Below are 17708 nucleotides of genomic sequence, written 5' to 3' on the forward strand. Positions count from 1 at the left end.
AAAAAAAAAAAAAAAAATTCCTGTGGGAATAGATGTGGCTGACGAGTGTAGGGAGAACTAAGGAATAGTTTATGTGATTTAAAAGGGTTTATTGTTAAATTGTCAAATTGTTGATTGAGGAAATGCTTTCCAGTTGCAGATTGCCTTATAGTTTGCAAAGCACATTCACATTCATTATTTTACTGATGGACGGTAAGTACTGGAAATGAAGCCCATGTTGAGAATTTTCCTGAGATCAAAAAGGTAAGTGGCAGAGCTGAAAATCTAACTCATACATCTGATTTCAAGTCCAGTGCTCCACCCAACACATGACACCTCCCTTTAATCAGGTGTGTAGTCTGTTATTTTCCATTGGTGACAGATTATTACATGGGTAATGATTAGGAAAAAATTACAAATTTGCTTTCACTTGATAGTAGCAAATTTTGTTGAAAGTAATTCATTCAGAGCATTATAACCGTGGACTATCTTTCAGGACTTGGGTAATTTTATTACATTGAACTGTTTGCCCTGGCTCTTAGAATAAAAGAATTTAACTTGTGCTGGAATTGAATGTTTTAAATCTGATCTGGGGAGGAGTTGGTTAATCTTTACTGCCCAAACACAAATAGTGTGTGTATCTATTTAGATCCCACAGAAACATTGAAAGGAAAGAAAGTGAATTGAGGGTGCATTCAGTAAATTTCCATTAATGGTCATTTCTTTAGAAGTTAGATTTCTTTGATTTTCCTAATAATTCATTGACATTTGGGAGTTATAGCAAAAAGTCTTTTCATTTAATTTCTTCCTTCATTATAAAGTTTGGTATTTTAATCTAAACCAGCACAGTAGGCAAAACAGGATAAAGCAAGACAGGTGGAAGAATAAGCAGTGTAGCAATAGATGTTCTTCATTTGTTTAAAAAGTAAACCTGGTTTTGGCAGTCAGGCAAGTAGATTTTAAAAGCCTTGAAAATCAAACTCTCTCCTTGGGACATAAAAATCCCTATTTACAATTAAGTTCATTTTGATTTAGCACCTTTTTTAAGGCTTTAAGAGTATGTAAAAAATAGCCCAGACGTTTTATTGGCAGTATTGGAAAATAGCTTTTGTAAAATGCTTAATTAAAACCTTCAGTATATTTTCTCTAAGAGGTGCTGCCAGACTCTCAGATAGTGAGGATCGTGTACTAGAAAATGTTGCTTGGTCTTGAATGAGAAATGAGAAATTTAAAACACTGCTTTTTATAATAATGAAATAAATACATCACAATGCACTGAGTTTTTGCCATAACCATTGCATTGCTGATTTTAAAGCTATTGATAAAATTGCCAAGAAAAATGTGCTTGCCATATGAACTTAAAATATATTCTCTAGCAATTCTGCATTGATTATTGGTAATGTAGCTACAGGTCTCACATTTCCACCTTATTTTGGAAAAGTAGATTCAACACTTGAGAAATAGGAATGTTTAAAGATTTTTCTAGTGTAAATTATATACTATTTTAGATTTGCATTTTTAGAGGGTACCTTTCAACTTCTGGCTGAATAATTAATTCTTTTTAGAATGGAAAACATGTCCTCAAATACTTATTAAGTGAAATGAGAAAGTTACTGCTATTTTCTCTTAGCTTCCTGATACCTCTTTTTTATTGGTTAGGGTTACATTGGTTGTGTTCTATGAGTCTTACCCTCATGTGCCCTTTGCCACACTTGTGCCCTTAAATTCAGGCAAACATGCCCTTTCCTGGTCTTTCGCTGGCTGAAAAGGAGAGGGCCACTGTGGGAGTCCTGCAGGGCCCATAGAGGGCTTACTTCTCCAGATATTGATCACTCCCAGTACACAGGCTTCTTGCACTTAGCTTGCAGAGGCAGCCTTCCTTGTGGGGATCCTTGTTGCACAGATCCAAGGCTGTGCTGCCTGCCATACTGTCACTTGGCACAGAAGCAGCTGGGCTGATGTTTAAAGCTATTTTCATGGTTGGATTGATCACAATATGTTTGATGCTAGCCACACCTTCTGGATTTACCAAATATCTAATTCCCTGTAAATTGTAGTCACTTTAACTAGTTTTGACAATTTATATAATTTTTCTCCCTATGAATAATAATTTCCTACTTATAGACTTGAAACTTAGAAAGAATATCAGTGAAGTTTCTATCTCACAGTCTTGAAAATTGCTCACATGTGTACCTATGGGGCCCTTGACAGTCTGACCAGCAAATGTGATTTTCACTCTTGCTTTTTAAACTGTTATGCCTCCAGTCTTGAAAGCATACCAACCTTGTCCTCGCACTCAGAGTCCTGTGCCCCCAACCACCTCCATGATGAAGTCCTTATTGTTGCTGCAGCTTTTACTATAGTTTCCCTTCCACTGTCACCCTGCCTCCGACTATTGTAGCTGGTGGAGTTTGGGGGACACAATTCCTATTGCCATGGCTGGAAGACATATATTCCTGGAGTCTCAAACTGAAACTTCACATACGTCTTTCCTCAGAAATGATGACTGGGTATAGTCAAAATAGTTCTCTGTTAGTTCAGGAGCTGCATAGGTTAAATATAGGCATATCTAGACAAAGCTATGAATCTGTCCACCATTAATTTATGACATTGTTTCTATAAGATAATTTATTCTGAGTTTCAACTAAACAGTGACCTTGGAACATGTTTTGTAAATTTGAAACGGCCTATATTAGAATTCTAGTAACTTCCATTCCTTAAGTTGGCAGTAACTAGGCAGCAGAGTGAAGTGTCCCATGTGTGTGTTCGGAGGTAGTGGAGAAGCTGACCTACCATGAAAATCCTGTAGCTGATCTCCATAGAGTTTGTATCCAGATATTCAAGACTGGAATATGCACATGCATAAGTGGCCCAGGGCCTGCTAACAAGGCGCAGATGTGAAACGAGTGAGCTGACCTTTGAGGAGCTAGGGGTTTACAAGTGTCATACATTTCCCTTACAGATTCTTTTGACCATTCTGTCCCAAAACTATTGCCATTGTGGGGACAAAGGTGTTTCATCATCTGATCTATGAAGGAGATAATAATCTGGTATAATTGTTGTTGTAAAGACTACCAGCGATTATTAGTGATTTTTAGCCTTGAGCAATAGCACTTAATTTTATCAAGTCCTGGAGAATCATCCTCCACTACAATCACAGGGCACAGAAAAGTATGATGATCTCTTCTCATTGAGAAAACAAACAAAAACAAAACAAAAAAAAAAAACACCTACGTATACTCCAGAGACAATGCTAAGCNTGGGGTGAAATTAAGTTGTTGTTTAAAAGACCTTTGATTAATTGGGAAAATAAGAATATACAATAAGGTAAGTATAACCTGTCAGTATCAAATGCGAATAATACATCCAAAACAGACCACATTATTAAAAGCATCACCATTTACCTTTCTGATGGTGAAATCACATAAAAATGAATGGGAGACAAATCTAAGGTATGACTGTTAGCCCTTTAATATTCATTTTGCAGACTGTTCACAATCAAGTTTTAATCTCGAATTGCTTTCCTTTGCCACCCAGCAAGCTTCTGAGTTGCTTCCTTACGCTGTTCTTTGGAATGTGCCCCGGGAATGTAAACTTATTTTAATATTGGCCTAAGTAAAATAGGATTATAAAGGCAAATCTGTGGCTCAGGTTCCCATAATGCATCTCAAAAGCAAGTTAAATTATTTTGGGATTATCCTGTTTTGGATAGCATTATTCCTTTCTACTAGCATAGTTAATCAAGAATTGACAAATGTATTTTGTAAAGTAAACATGAAATTACACAATTATTTGTCACTTGTTATTAAGTTATCAAGCATTCACTTAATGCTGGTGTAGGTGTTATAGGAAAGGAATGGCAATATGAATCAAATTTTAGTAGAGGTTCTGTCATTTAAAAAAGGGAAAGAAGAAAGAAAAACAACTCCAATAACAGCAAATGTTCCTAATCTTAGTATAATGCCAATAGGGTAATTATATGGAGCTTAATTTTCAGGTTTCTGGAAAAATATATATGAAATCCAGTGTATCATATAAGACAGCAAGAAGTCCCTTTTAAAACACATGCAATGTGCTATATATGGACACATGAAGATATTTTTGGTATTAAAACAAAATAGTAAACTAAACTAGGTGAAATACCTTTCTAACCTTAAATATCTATTTTAAAATGTAGCTGATATCTGATAACACTCTGTAATACTGGTCTAGCCTAATTTTGCAGCAAATAACAGTTACTAATATGCAGTCTCACAGTTAACTGTAGTTATCACAGACTCCTTTCTTCCTGTGTACAACTAGATACATAAAATGTAAAATTTCCTAAACCCAAAGCTGACAGGAAAACTTAATATCTTTACTAATCTATGGCATTTTTTTGAGACAGGGCCTCACTCTGTCACCCAGGCTGGAGTGTAGTGGCGTGACAGGGTTTCATCATGTTGCCCAGCCTGTTCTTGAATTCCTGGCTTCAAGGGATCCACCTGCCTTGGCCTCCCAAAGTGCTGGGATTATAGGCATGAGCCACCATGGCTGGCATTTTTTTTAACCTTCTAATCTGCAAGAACAAACCTATACAATGAATCTTAATGAAGAGATACAAGTAGTAAGAGGGAAATGTACTCTTCCCACTCAGTGCTTTATCCAGCTGCAAATTTGTTACATTTTTAAAATCCTCGAGCCCAGGAGTCTGGGTGGGGCTGCAGTGAGCCATAATCATGCCACTGCTCTTCACCCTGGGTAGCGTAGTGAGACCTCATCTCTTTAAAAAAATTGTAAAACCTTTGATAAGAAAATGAATACTTAAAATGTATATTTCCAGTTTAATACACAATCTTGTACTTGAATCCCACTCTGGAGGATGTTTTCCATGGATTCTTTTAGGATGTCTCAAATAAAATAGAATACTTGGTACTTTGTGGGGACCTGATCTTAAGGTAACACTGGCATCCCATAATCAATTTGCTGATCATTTATTCCTGTCCCTTCCCTGGTCCAACACCTTCTTCTGTGTATCTGATCCACACCCCCTGCCACACTCCCCATTATGTACCCACTCAAAAGCAGAAAGCCAAGAGAATAATGCTGGAACTTTTTTCTTTTATTAAACAGATGAGAATTTCAAGTCTCCTTTGCAGGTATGACTTTGTTCTATGAGAAGAAATTCAATGATTGGGTCTAGAGACCATCTCCAAGGCTGTACTTAAATCCTATGACTTGTGCCATATAACCTGGTGAAGGCATAGTCAAACATGTAGAAGAAGAATAAAAAAATCTGTTTCTCTGCACAATGCCTGGCTCACTTGTGGGCTCCACTGGAAGAAAGTAGAACAGTGCACGCACATGCAAAGATGCTGTCCACCAGAAATGTCAGAGTGGCACCCTGGGGCCAAGAGGAATAACTGCCCTTGTGTCTTTGCCCAGCTGATATTCCTGACAGGCAGCCAGCAGAGTTGATTAACCATGTCCATGCCCAGGCAGTCTCCTCTATATATCTCTCAAAAACTTCTAGTTAGATTTTGTTTTGTTTTGTGTTGTTTTGTTTTAAAACGGGGTGGGGGTGACAGCTCTCCACATTAATTCTGCAAGTAACTTTTGTTTTATCATCTTTTTTCCTAGAGTGATTATATTGCCACAAAAACACATTTTAGAAGAAAAGTGATGCATATGGAATTTTATCTTCATCTACTCCAGATCTGCCTAAAGGAAAGAAAACTCAGAGGCTTCTGAGTAGAAAGCAACCCAAATTTCTACAAGCCTACAAGTGGACTCTGGCAATTGAATGATCCTATTAATGCAGATCATTCGTACTGCTGCTTATGGATCCAGTGATTTCTAATTAACAATATTTACATTGTGCTTTGTTTTTGTTTTCTGGTATTCCTCCCCAGTATGTCCCTTTGAAAGGGAACAGATACTATATGAGTGAGCATCTCATAACTCTTTCCCTCTTTAAAAAAAGTTACTTAGAATATGTATAAATTTGGTCAATGCCAATTTTAATAATGTAAAATATTTAGATTCAATTTTGAAGTTGAAAAACCTTTAAACCAGCACATAAAGAAAAAAAAGCTGTCATAATGGGAAGGTAGGTATGATCTGGAATCTTTTTTCCGAGTATTACACACACAAAACATTTCTTGATCAATGAATTAAATGTCAACTGAACTGATATCTTGATGGAACATTACCAATATCTTACAGGCAGGACTAAAGGGCAGATTATTTAAAGTTTTGCTTATTAGCAAAACTGCAATATTCTGCTCATGTTAAATGTCAATGAAACTGATATCCTAATTGAACATTTCCAACATTTTAAAGGCAGAACTGAGAAACAGCTGTCTATTTGTTCACATACAACACTGTGATGTTCTGCCTGAAAATCGATTGAGTATTTCCAAACCTATTATTTTTCATTTATTATGAAACTTACATTTACCTCCTAAAAGAAGCAAAGCTCTTCAGAAGTCTCTTCCCAAGGCCCCTCCCTGCTTCTCTGGGCCTCTCCCCACTTTCAACCTCTATTCTACTTTTTCTTATTATTTCTCCATTTTCCCCAATGCACACTCTCCCTCCTATGCCCATGGCTACTATAAAGAGATCAGTTTCCCATATTCAAGAAATTAGTGTTTACTTATCAATCGATATTCTGATGAAAACTTAAGCCAAAAGGAACCTCTTAAAGGCCTTGTTTCCTTCTGGATATTGAGCCAATATAAGATGTACCAAATTAAAAAAACAAATCAGAGCAAGCTCCTCCCTGTTCTATTTTTGCTTGCCTCTGATGTAAACTGAATTAAGATTTTAGGAACCTGGACCTTTGAGAACATGACACTAGCAAGGTGGTGACCACAAGAATAGGTACAAAGGTCTTGAAGCTTGCTTAGAGCTTTGTTTCGTGGTGGCNGTCTCTTCCCAAGGCCCCTCCCTGCTTCTCTGGGCCTCTCCCCACTTTCAACCTCTATTCTACTTTTCTTATTATTTCTCCATTTTCCCCAATGCACACTCTCCCTCCTATGCCCATGGCTACTATAAAGAGATCAGTTTCCCATATTCAAGAAATTAGTGTTTACTTATCAATCGATATTCTGATGAAAACTTAAGCCAAAAGGAACCTCTTAAAGGCCTTGTTTCCTTCTGGATATTGAGCCAATATAAGATGTACCAAATTAAAAAAACAAATCAGAGCAAGCTCCTCCCTGTTCTATTTTGCTTGCCTCTGATGTAAACTGAATTAAGATTTTAGGAACCTGGACCTTTGAGAACATGACACTAGCAAGGTGGTGACCACAAGAATAGGTACAAAGGTCTTGAAGCTTGCTTAGAGCTTTGTTTCGTGGTGGCACACAAATCTTGGCTTGCTGTACCATCATTGGCAAACCTCATCATATCACAGATGGGTGTGAGTGTTTGAGTGTCTGTGTGTGTGTGAGCACTAGTGTGTGTGCATATTCGTGTGTATGTACACCTTTGTGTACCTGTGTACATGTGATTGTAGATGTACCTGTTGTGTGTAAACTGTTAAAATGAAATTTGCTTCGCATTTAAAGTGCAACTTTGAAGTAGTGTAATATTTATCTAAAGTTTTTCACTACTTGGTTTTGATGTCTTTGAATGTGTACTTCTATCTTCAAGCAAGCTTATATAGTACATGTTGCTAAACTAACTTTTCCAAAGAACTGAGTTGACTTCTGTTTTTCCTTGCCTACCAACCAAAGGATGGTGGGCTCTTTTTTCCCCTTGTAAATTGTGCTGAGGAGAGGATGTGGCTACGAGATCTGTCATTGTTCCAGTTACTGGTCACTGCTAGGGCATCAACTTCTTCAGTTCCTTCAGACTCTTCTCTTTTTCCAACCTAATCAAATAATGCAGTGTGGCTTTTGTTCATTATGATAACAACGTGCTCTTTAGGCAGGCTTTTTTCAAGCCTTCTGTCACCATTTTATTTTCAAGTAAGTTAAGTAATAATTGTTCAGAATTGTGGGAAAAAAGATTACTTGGGGGAAAATGCTATATCACTTTATTTGCATATTAGGTTCAGAAGCTGCCAGCAGACAGGGTAAAGAGGGTACAGCACAGATGTAACAGTTGCTGAATAAATGAATGAGAAACCTCATACACAGTAGTATGTGTTATACAAATAGTAACAGGTACACATAGTCACAGGTACAGCATAACAAATGCAATCTTTTTGTCGTTATTTATTAGTTTACAGACAATTAATTTATTCAGTATTGTGCTGGAAGAATCTTTAAGGAATATGTTTACCAACATATCACTTACCTTCCAGCTATCAGTTCATGCTGCTGTTAAGAAAAAACAATGATGGAATTTTTTTGTGTGTGTGTGACCTCTACATTTAATTTGGTATCAGGCATAGTCACTTGGTCGTTAAAAACTGAAACTTTACAGTTCCACCAGCTAATTACATCTGCTATTTCTGCTTCACAGATATGCTTTGAGTTGCTTTGGCTTTGTCTTCCTTTGTAAATACTCTTGTACTTTCTTTTCTTTGTAAACATCTCGTTTGCGGTTTTGGGAGACGACTTTGCAACTCTGTATAGTGTTTATATATATATGTATATCTATATATATCTGACTTGCCTTTCCATAGAGCTACTCACAATAAATGTGTTCATGTAAATTATTCCTGTGGAGATTCATTTTTAATACTATTGTCTCTACTTTATTATAAATATATTTTCCTGCTTTGTCGTAGGATTGACTGCATTTTTCAGAATGAAACAAATGGGGTATTTTAGGGTTTGGGTTAAAGGTACTTTGCCTAGAAACATGAGGCTTTTCAATAGAGTTCAGTAAAGTCAACTCTTGATTTTTCAAATGTGGAGGTGATACTAGTGTAGAGCAATTTATAAAATGACTTACTTAACTTTTCATGCAGACCTTGGATAATGAGTGAATCCTATATTGAAGCAACTACTCAAGGAGGTTGAGGTGATCATTTACTTTTTTTTTTCTGTCTCCTTCCCTTGACACTTGCTCTTGCCCTTTAAATGACTCCCTTTTCATTTTCTTATTTTTAACCACTCGGAAGGCAACTGTGAGTACGTGGAAAATAAACTCGTCACAGACAAGAAAGTATGCTTGCACTGATGGAATATAGAAGGATAGATGGATTGAATATCAATAATTTATTAGCAAATTATAATGCCTGCCTTATTGGAAACCAAAAGTTTAAAAGAACTCTAGAAAAATAATTGGCCCCTACCCCTGATTCGTTCTTTACCAAATCACCCTTGCCACGCAGAAGGGCAGTAAGAGTAAGACTTAGAGACCAGTGTCTGTCCAAAGACGGCATCTGTGGGATCACATGGGCCACAGGATAGGAAAGCAAGTCATAAATGGTGTGCAAAATCTACAAGGTACATGGATTGTCTATATACAGACAATTAAGTTGATTGTAAAGCTTGACTTCACTTGATGCACCTAGGGGGTATTTTGTAAAACAATATCTATGTCACAATAGGAAGGTGTAATTAGACTGCCTTTATTATTAGAAACTGTTAGAAACTGTCTACAGCAGTGACCATTTTAGGATCAGTGTATATTTACATACCCCTATATACATATGTATATATACATAAACTTTAATCCTCACTTCAAGGGGGCAATCTATATTTGTCAGGGCATAGTCCAAATATAATTTATTCATCCAAACAGCCCCTCAAAGACAAATAGGCACACCTGTGCTTCTCAGTCCATCTGATTTTGTATACCCCTTTGGGGGTTTACATCTTAATGGGATTTGAATTCCTGGAACAGTAGCCGTAGTCTGTGGCTGCTTAGAAAAATCATCAGAACTCACTGGCAGGAAGGATTACATTCAAGAGTGCATAAGCAGAACTTGAGCTCCCCCACTCTCCAAGACTCATATATGGTAACCAAATGTTTGCTGTAGAATGTGAAGGGGTACTGTTTCTTTATAACATAAAACCTGTTCAGAAGACTTGTCAGGTAAAAGATGCCTAAGTGCACAGTAGTTAAGCATCTCCCATGACTGCTTGGAAGAATATTACCAGGTGCTAATTGAGCCCAAAGGGTATCTTGGAAGTACACCAAAATTCTTTTTCATAATTTTTTGAAAACTTACATCTGCATAGTGTGGGCAAAAAAGGAAAAATAACATAGATGTTTTGAAAACAAAGCAGACAAAAGGCACAACCTGGAAAACGTGAGCATGAGAATTTGTATGGGTAAGGAGGATTATGGTCTTTAATTTATAAATGTGCAAAAGAGAAATTATGTAAAATTAATGCACAGAATGAGATGGAACTGTACTCTGCTTTAGAAAACCCAATTCATTTTCCCCCCAAGATATGCATGTTAATGGATGCTGGTTTTCAGGCAGCTACCTTAAATCCCAGTTTGCTGCCTAAATGTACTTCAGAGATAAGAAATGCAACTGAGCTGTACAAAATGAGACAACTTCCCTCCTGTCTCTTGTGCATGATAAATGCTAAAGCAATTAGGAACCACTGTTGCATGCTACATTGGAATTTGTCAGTAACATCAGTGCCATGCTATGTAAATGAGGAAAGCTTACTTAAAATAAAGTCCTGAGAATTTAGGAGGAGACCATTGATTTTATTTAATGTTGAATGTTTGGGTCCATAGAATTGAACTAGAAGCAATACCCTCCTTCACTTTTCAATCTCAGAATATCCATTATAGGATCTTCTATTTCACTGGCAATCATCTGAATTAGCATTTCAATAACAAAAAGAGCAAGGAAATATTGAAATGGAAACAGATTCTTAAATATCTACAGAAAAAAATGTAAAGTTTGCAATTCATTCTGTATTTCCACACTTGTAATCCCCAAGAAGGTTTTCAACATTTTTAGATTTTCTGCATTATTTTCAGGGAATTAAAAGTATGTAGGCCGTTTAAAATATATCCATGCTCAGACTTTTGTTACAGTTGTTTTAACTTTCTCACAAGCAGCTAGGGACTATCTTTCCAACCTTGTTTTCATTCTGTTTTTCCCCTCTTTATAGTAAGATTATGTTCATTCCAGGAACACAGGAGATATTGGTGGTGGTGCTTAGTCCTTAGAATTATAGCTAAATATATTACTTTAATTACAGTAGATAAAACTCATGTGTGATATAGATACTTGAAAAAAAATTTTTTGAAAGACTACCATGTCTTTTTGTGGATATGTGACAATGACACTCGGTCAACATTTAGTCTTTAAACGGTCTAGTTTGACTCCATAACACTTTAGAAACTGATAGTTGACTCTGTATAGAGTGGGTATTCTGGAATTGGGCTTGGAATTGCAAGGAATCTTAGATGTAGTATAGACCAATCCCTATTAGTCTTCAACTACATCTCTGTTCATTTACTTCTCTCCCTTGGAGAAGTTATTTTAATCATCTTTCCTAGCTTTTAAAGTCTTAATAAAAGGTCTTGTAGGGGAATGGGATGGAATGATTGGAAAGATTTCTTCTTAAACTACAGTTTTCTGACTCATAGTAGTCATGGAAAATGAAAGTTTGCCATATAGGATTTAAAAGGAATATTGTCTCCTCTCCCTCCCTGTTATTATACTCCCTTCCCTCAACAAGAATGGCTTAATTTCACATGGTGTTCACAGGACTTCTTTCTGTGAATTCCAAGACTTTAAAACCATTTTCCACTTTCCTCACTTGTGATAGGAAAAGTAAAACCCCATCCTGCTAGAATTAAAGAGAAACACATGTTAACTGAAATTCCAATTGAGAGAAAACTGAGACACCACTGTGACAAAAGATTAGGCCATCTTAATACAAATATTCATATTGCAAGAGACACACCAGATAACCCTACACTGAAAGCCCACATGCCACATAGTAAACAAAATCTTGAATAATTTTGACCTGCTGTTGTAGTGAATATATACCCTGCCCTGGCACCAAGGCATTGGAAATAATGAGGACTAAAAAACTTCAGGAAGACTTCTGCTTCTGGCCAAGATAGATCAGTTTTACCATCCCACCTGAACAATCCCCAAAACACCCAAAATATGAAACAAGGGTTTGGTTTTTGTTTTTGTTTTTGTTTTAAAGACACTGGAATCAGGCAATAAAAAACAGGGATCCTTAAGAGATTAGGAACAAATTTGGTGAAGCCTACAATTGCCTGGGCTTACTGATTTGAGAGCGATTTTAGGCCATGGGTTAGAGTTGGGGAACCCAAGTAGACTTCCTAAATTGAAGAGGTGGAGCTCAGCATCCAAGATGAAGGTGGCTATAATTCATGGGATAAGGAATAAGGAGGAGAGAGATTCACACACACACACACACACACACACACACACACACACACACACACGGCAGGGAAGGGAGGGGAGAGAGAGAGAGAGAGAGAGAAACTCCAGAGATCTGCAGAGGGAGGGTCCTCCTTGAGTATTCATCAGAATACTGATCATCTCACTCATACAATGAAATTATCTGAGGCCAAAGAAAGAACAAACTGAAAGAAGTAGAGGTAACAGTGGTTGACATTCACATGTGCTCAGCAATAGGACATATTCCCACTAGCCAGAATAGCAAAATTCAGGATTCATGGAATGTTACACAAAAACACAGAAAGGTCTTGCCCCAGTAATGGGGAAAAGTTGGTCCTAGACTGAGCATTGCTCCAGACTTACCTAAAAAATATTACCAGTAAGAATTGAAAGGAACAAACAGTTTCCAAGTAATTTAACTGTTTCAGAACAAAGCTAAAAGTATTTTTAAGATTTAAAAAAAATACAGGCAGGGCATGGTGGCTCATGCCTGCAATCCCAGCACTTTGGGAGGCCTAGGTGGGTGGATGACCTGAGGTCAGGAGTTCAAGACCAGCCTGGCCAATAGGGTGAAACCCCGTCTCTACTAAAAATACAAAACTTAGCAGGGTGTGATGGCATATGGCTGTAATCCCAGCTAATAGGGAGGCTGAGGCAGGAGAATCACTTGAACCCGGGAGGCGGAGGTTGCAGTGAGCCGAGATCGCACCGTCACACTCCAGCCTGGGCAATAAGAGCAAAACCCTGTCTCAAAAAAAAAAAAAAAAAAAAAAAAAAGGTGAAAAAATACACAGTATTCAGCAAGACAAGATCACAATGTCCAGTTTTAAATGAAAAAACTACTAGACATGCAAAGAAACAGAAAATTATGACCCATATTAGAGAGAAAAATATGTGTAAACCTATCCAGAAATGACAGAGGATGGAGTTAATAAACAAGGTCACTAGAACAGTCACTATAACCATATTCCATATATTAAAAGTTGAGACTAAGAAGATATATATATGTAAATGAAACAAATAGAACTACTAGAGACAAAGACTACAATTTCTGAGATTAAAATATATACTGAATGGGATTAATGGCAAATTATATACTGCAGAAGAAAAAAGTTCGTCTACATGAAGTCATAGCAATATAGCAAATTCAACATGAAACACAAAGAGAAAATAGAAGTGAAAATAATCAACAAAGCATCAGTGAGATATGGAAAACTTTAAGTTTCTTGATATACATGAATACAGTCTGTACAGCAAAGGGAAAAGGGCAGAAAACTGTTTTGAAAATAGTAGGTGAAAATTTTCCAAATTAAATGAAAGCATAAATCCACATATCCAAGAGCCTTAATGCATACCAAGTACAAGAAATATGAAGAAAATTACACCAAGATACAGCATGATTATGTAATGTAGAAAGGAAGAAAGATAAATAGGACAACTTTCTCACCAGACAGTATGCACATAAGAAGACGTTGGAAGAACATATTTAAAGTACTGACAGGATTAAAAAACTATGTACTAGAAATCTATATCCAGTGAAAAGAACTTTCAAAATTGAAGGCAAAAATAAAGATTTTTTCAGACTTATAATAGCTGAAGGAATTCATTACCAGCAGATTACTCCATAAGAAATGTCAAATGCTGGTGAAGATGTGAACAGAGAAACCGCGTACACTGTTGTTGGAAATGTCAATTAGTACAACCACTATAACAGTTTCAAGTTTTCTCAAAAAACTATAAGTTGAGCTACCATAAGATTCAGCAAATATGCACTGCTGGGTATATGCCCAAAAGAACGGAAATCAGTATATGAAATATATCTGCACTCCTGTTTGTTGCAGCACTGTTTACAATAGCTAAGATTTGGAAGCAACCTGAGTGTCCATCAACAGATGAATGGATAAAGAAAATGTGGTACATACACACAATGGAGTACTATTCAGTCATAAAAAGAATGAGATCCAGTCATTTGCAACAACATGGATGGAACTAGCAATCATTAAGTGAAACAAGCCAGGGACAGAAAGATTAACATAGCATGTTTTCACTTATTTGTGGAATCTGAAAATCAAAACAATTCAACTCATGGACATAGAGAGTAGAATGAGTAGAATGAGGGTTATCAGAGGCTGGGGAGGGTAGTGGAGGGTTGGGGGAGGAGGGAGTTGGACAACAAAAAATAGCAACAACAACAAACTCTGGGAGTTGGGTGTAGTGGTGGAATCTGATTTCCAAAGTTGCCAGATTATATTTTAAATGTCCGAGTGTCAACAAAAAGTACGAGACATTAAAAAAAAGGAATTATGGCTGACACACAGGAAAAGGAGCAATCAATAGAAAGTGTTCTTGAGGAAGCTTTGACCTTAGACTTACTAGACAAAGACTTTTGAATTGGCTATTTCAAATATGTTCAAAAAACAAAAGGAGACCATGTTTATAGGACTAAAGAAAAGTTTGGGAAGGATTGATACAGAGAGAAATTATAAAAAGAACTAAGCAGAAATTCTGAAGTTGAAAAGTACTGAAATAAAAAATTTACTAGATGTGCTCAACAATAGATTTGAACTGGCAAAAGAAGGAATCAGCACCTTTCAAGATAGGTCCAATGAGATTATCTAGTCTGATAAACAGAAATGTTAAATAATTTTTTTAAAGTGAGCAGAGCCTCTGAGAAATATGGGGCACCATCAAGCATACAAACATACATATAATGGAAGTACCAGAAGGAAAGAGAATATACAGGGGCAGAAAGAACTTTTGAAGAAATAATAGCCAAAATCTACCCAAATTTGATGGACTACATTAATATATACATCCAAGAAGCTCAACTCCAAGTAGGAATAACTCAAAGACAACCTTAGCGAGATACATTATAATTAAATGTCAAAAGTAAAAAAAAAAACATTTCTCTAAAGATATACGAATGGCTAATAAGCACTTAAAAATAGTCTCAACATCACTAATCATTAGGCAAATGTAAATCAAAACCACAGTGAGATAACACCTCACATCTCTTAGGATGGTAACTATGAAAAGAATCAGAAAATAATAAGTGTTGGTGATGACGTAGAGAGGTTGGAACCCTTGTACACTATTGCTGTGAATGCAAAATGGTACAGCCACTGTGGAAAATGGTATAGTGTTTCCTCAAACATATAAAAGCAGAATTACTGTAAGATTCAGCAATTTCATGTCTTGTTATATACCCAATAGAATTCATAGCAGGTTCTCAAAGAGGTATTTGGACAGCCATGTTAATAGGAATATTATTCAGAATAGTTAAAACACTGAAGGAACGCAAGTGTTCATCAACAGATGAATGGATAAGCAAATGTGGAATATAAATACAATTGAATATTATTCAGCCGTAAAAAGGAAGAACATTTTGAAGTATACTGCAACATTGATGAACCTTGAGGACATTAGGCTAAGTGAAATAAACCAGTCACAAAACCACAAATACAGCATGATGCCATTTACGAGGTACTTAAAGTAGTCAAAATCATACAGAAAGAAAGTAGAATGGTGGCTGCTAGGGGCTGGAGGGAGGAGAAAATGGAGAGTTACTGTTTAATGGGTATAGAATTTCAGTTTTATAAGATAAAACAGTTATGTAGATGGATTTGGTGATGGTTGCACAACATTCTGAATATATTTAATACCACTAAACTCTACACTCAACAATGGTTACGATGATCAATTTTGTGTTACATGTATTTTACCGCAATAGAAAAGTTTTAAAAATAAAAAAAATTAGTCAAAGACAAAGAATCTTGAAACAGTAAGACAAAAGTGACTCATCATGTACAAGAGATGCTTCATAATATGACCAGCTCAGAAACTGCAGTTCAGAAGGAACTGGGATAACATACTCAGAAAGAAAATAAAGACTGTCGGCCGGGCGCAGTGGCTCACGCTTGTAATCTCAGCACTTTGGGAGGCCGAGGCGGGTGGATCACGAGGTCAGGAGATCAAGACCACGTGAAACCCCGTCTCTACTAAAAATACAAAAAAATTAGCCCGGCGTGGTGGCGGGCACCTGTAGTCCCAGCTACTTGGGAGGCTGAGGCAGGAGAATGGCCTGAACCCGGGAGGCGGAGCTTGCAGTGAGCCGAGATCACACCACCACACTCTAGCCTGGGCGACAGAGTGAGATTCCGTTTCAAAAAAAGAAAATAAAATAAAGAATGTCATCCAAGTTTTCTATTCCAGTGCATCTATTCTTCAAAAATGAAGGAGAAATTAAAAGATCACACGATAAGTAATCACTAAGAGAATTCAACACTAGTGGATTGCCCTACAAGAAGTACTAAAAGGAATTCTTCAGGTAGAAATGAAAGGTCACTAGACAGTAACTTAAATACACATGAAGAAATAAAAAGCACATGTAACTGTACAGGTACATATAAAAGACAGTATAAATGCAGTTTTTGTTTATAACTCTTTTCTACTCCTGATTTAAAGGGCAGCTACATAAAGCAATAATTATAAATCTGTGTTGATGGGCATACCATATGTAAAGATGCAATTATATGACAGTAACAGAACAAAGGAGAGGAGAAATAATGGAGCCGTTTAGGAGTAAAATTTATTTTTACTATGAAATTAAGTTGCTGGATTGTTATAATTTAAGATGTTAATTGTAATCCATAGGACAAACAATAAAAAAAAACACCAAAAATATAGTAAAATAAATGAGAAGGGAATGAAAATGCTATTTAACACAAAAGGACATGATGGAGAAATAAAGGAACAAAAAGACATGGCATATACACAAAACAAATGGCAGCCATAAATCCCACATTATCAGTAACTGCATTAAATGTGAATAAACAATCCATTCAAAGGCAGAGATAGGAAGAACAGACATAAAAAAAACATGATTCAAGTGTATGCTGCCTAGAAGACAAACAGTTGAGAATCAAAGAAACAGGCCGGGAGTGGTGGCTGACTCTTGTAATCTCAGCACTTTGAGAGACCAGGTGGGCGGATCACCTGAGGTCAGGAGTTTGAGACCAGCCTGGCCAACATGGTGAAACCCCGTCTCTACAAAATACAAAAATTAATCTGGCATAGTGGCGCCTGTAGTCCCAGCTACTCTGGAGGCTGAGGCAGGAGAATCGCTTGAACCCAGGAAGTGGAGGTGTAGTGAGCGGAGAATTGTTCCACTGCACTCCAGCCTGAGTGACAGAGTGAGACTCTGTCTCGAAAAAAAAAAAAATTCAAAGACACAACTACATTGAAAGTAAAGGGATGACAAAAAGATATGAAAACAGTAACCGAAAGAGAGCTGAAGTGGCTATATTAATATCAAACGAATAGTCTTTTCAGACAAAATGGCTACCAGAGATAAAAGGGTTTTACAAAGATAAAAGAATGAATCCATAAAGAAGATATACATATATATGTGTGTATATATTATATATATATTATATAT

The 17708-nt window shown here is 36.7% G+C and overlaps 1 long non-coding RNA gene across 1 annotated transcript; it reads left to right on the forward strand.

Moving 5' to 3' along the window:
- Positions 1-3241: 3241 nt before the first annotated feature.
- Positions 3242-8623, forward strand: LOC108541575 (uncharacterized). The gene is made up of 2 exons (XR_001888988.1): positions 3242-6821; positions 7260-8623. It is a non-coding gene; the product is annotated as an uncharacterized LOC108541575 (long non-coding RNA).
- The last annotated feature ends 9085 nt before the right edge of the window (positions 8624-17708 follow it).

Source organism: Rhinopithecus bieti, unplaced genomic scaffold (genome assembly GCF_001698545.2).
Source record: "Rhinopithecus bieti isolate Rb0 unplaced genomic scaffold, ASM169854v2 scaffold_20887, whole genome shotgun sequence".
Classification (NCBI taxonomy): Eukaryota; Metazoa; Chordata; class Mammalia; order Primates; family Cercopithecidae; genus Rhinopithecus; species Rhinopithecus bieti.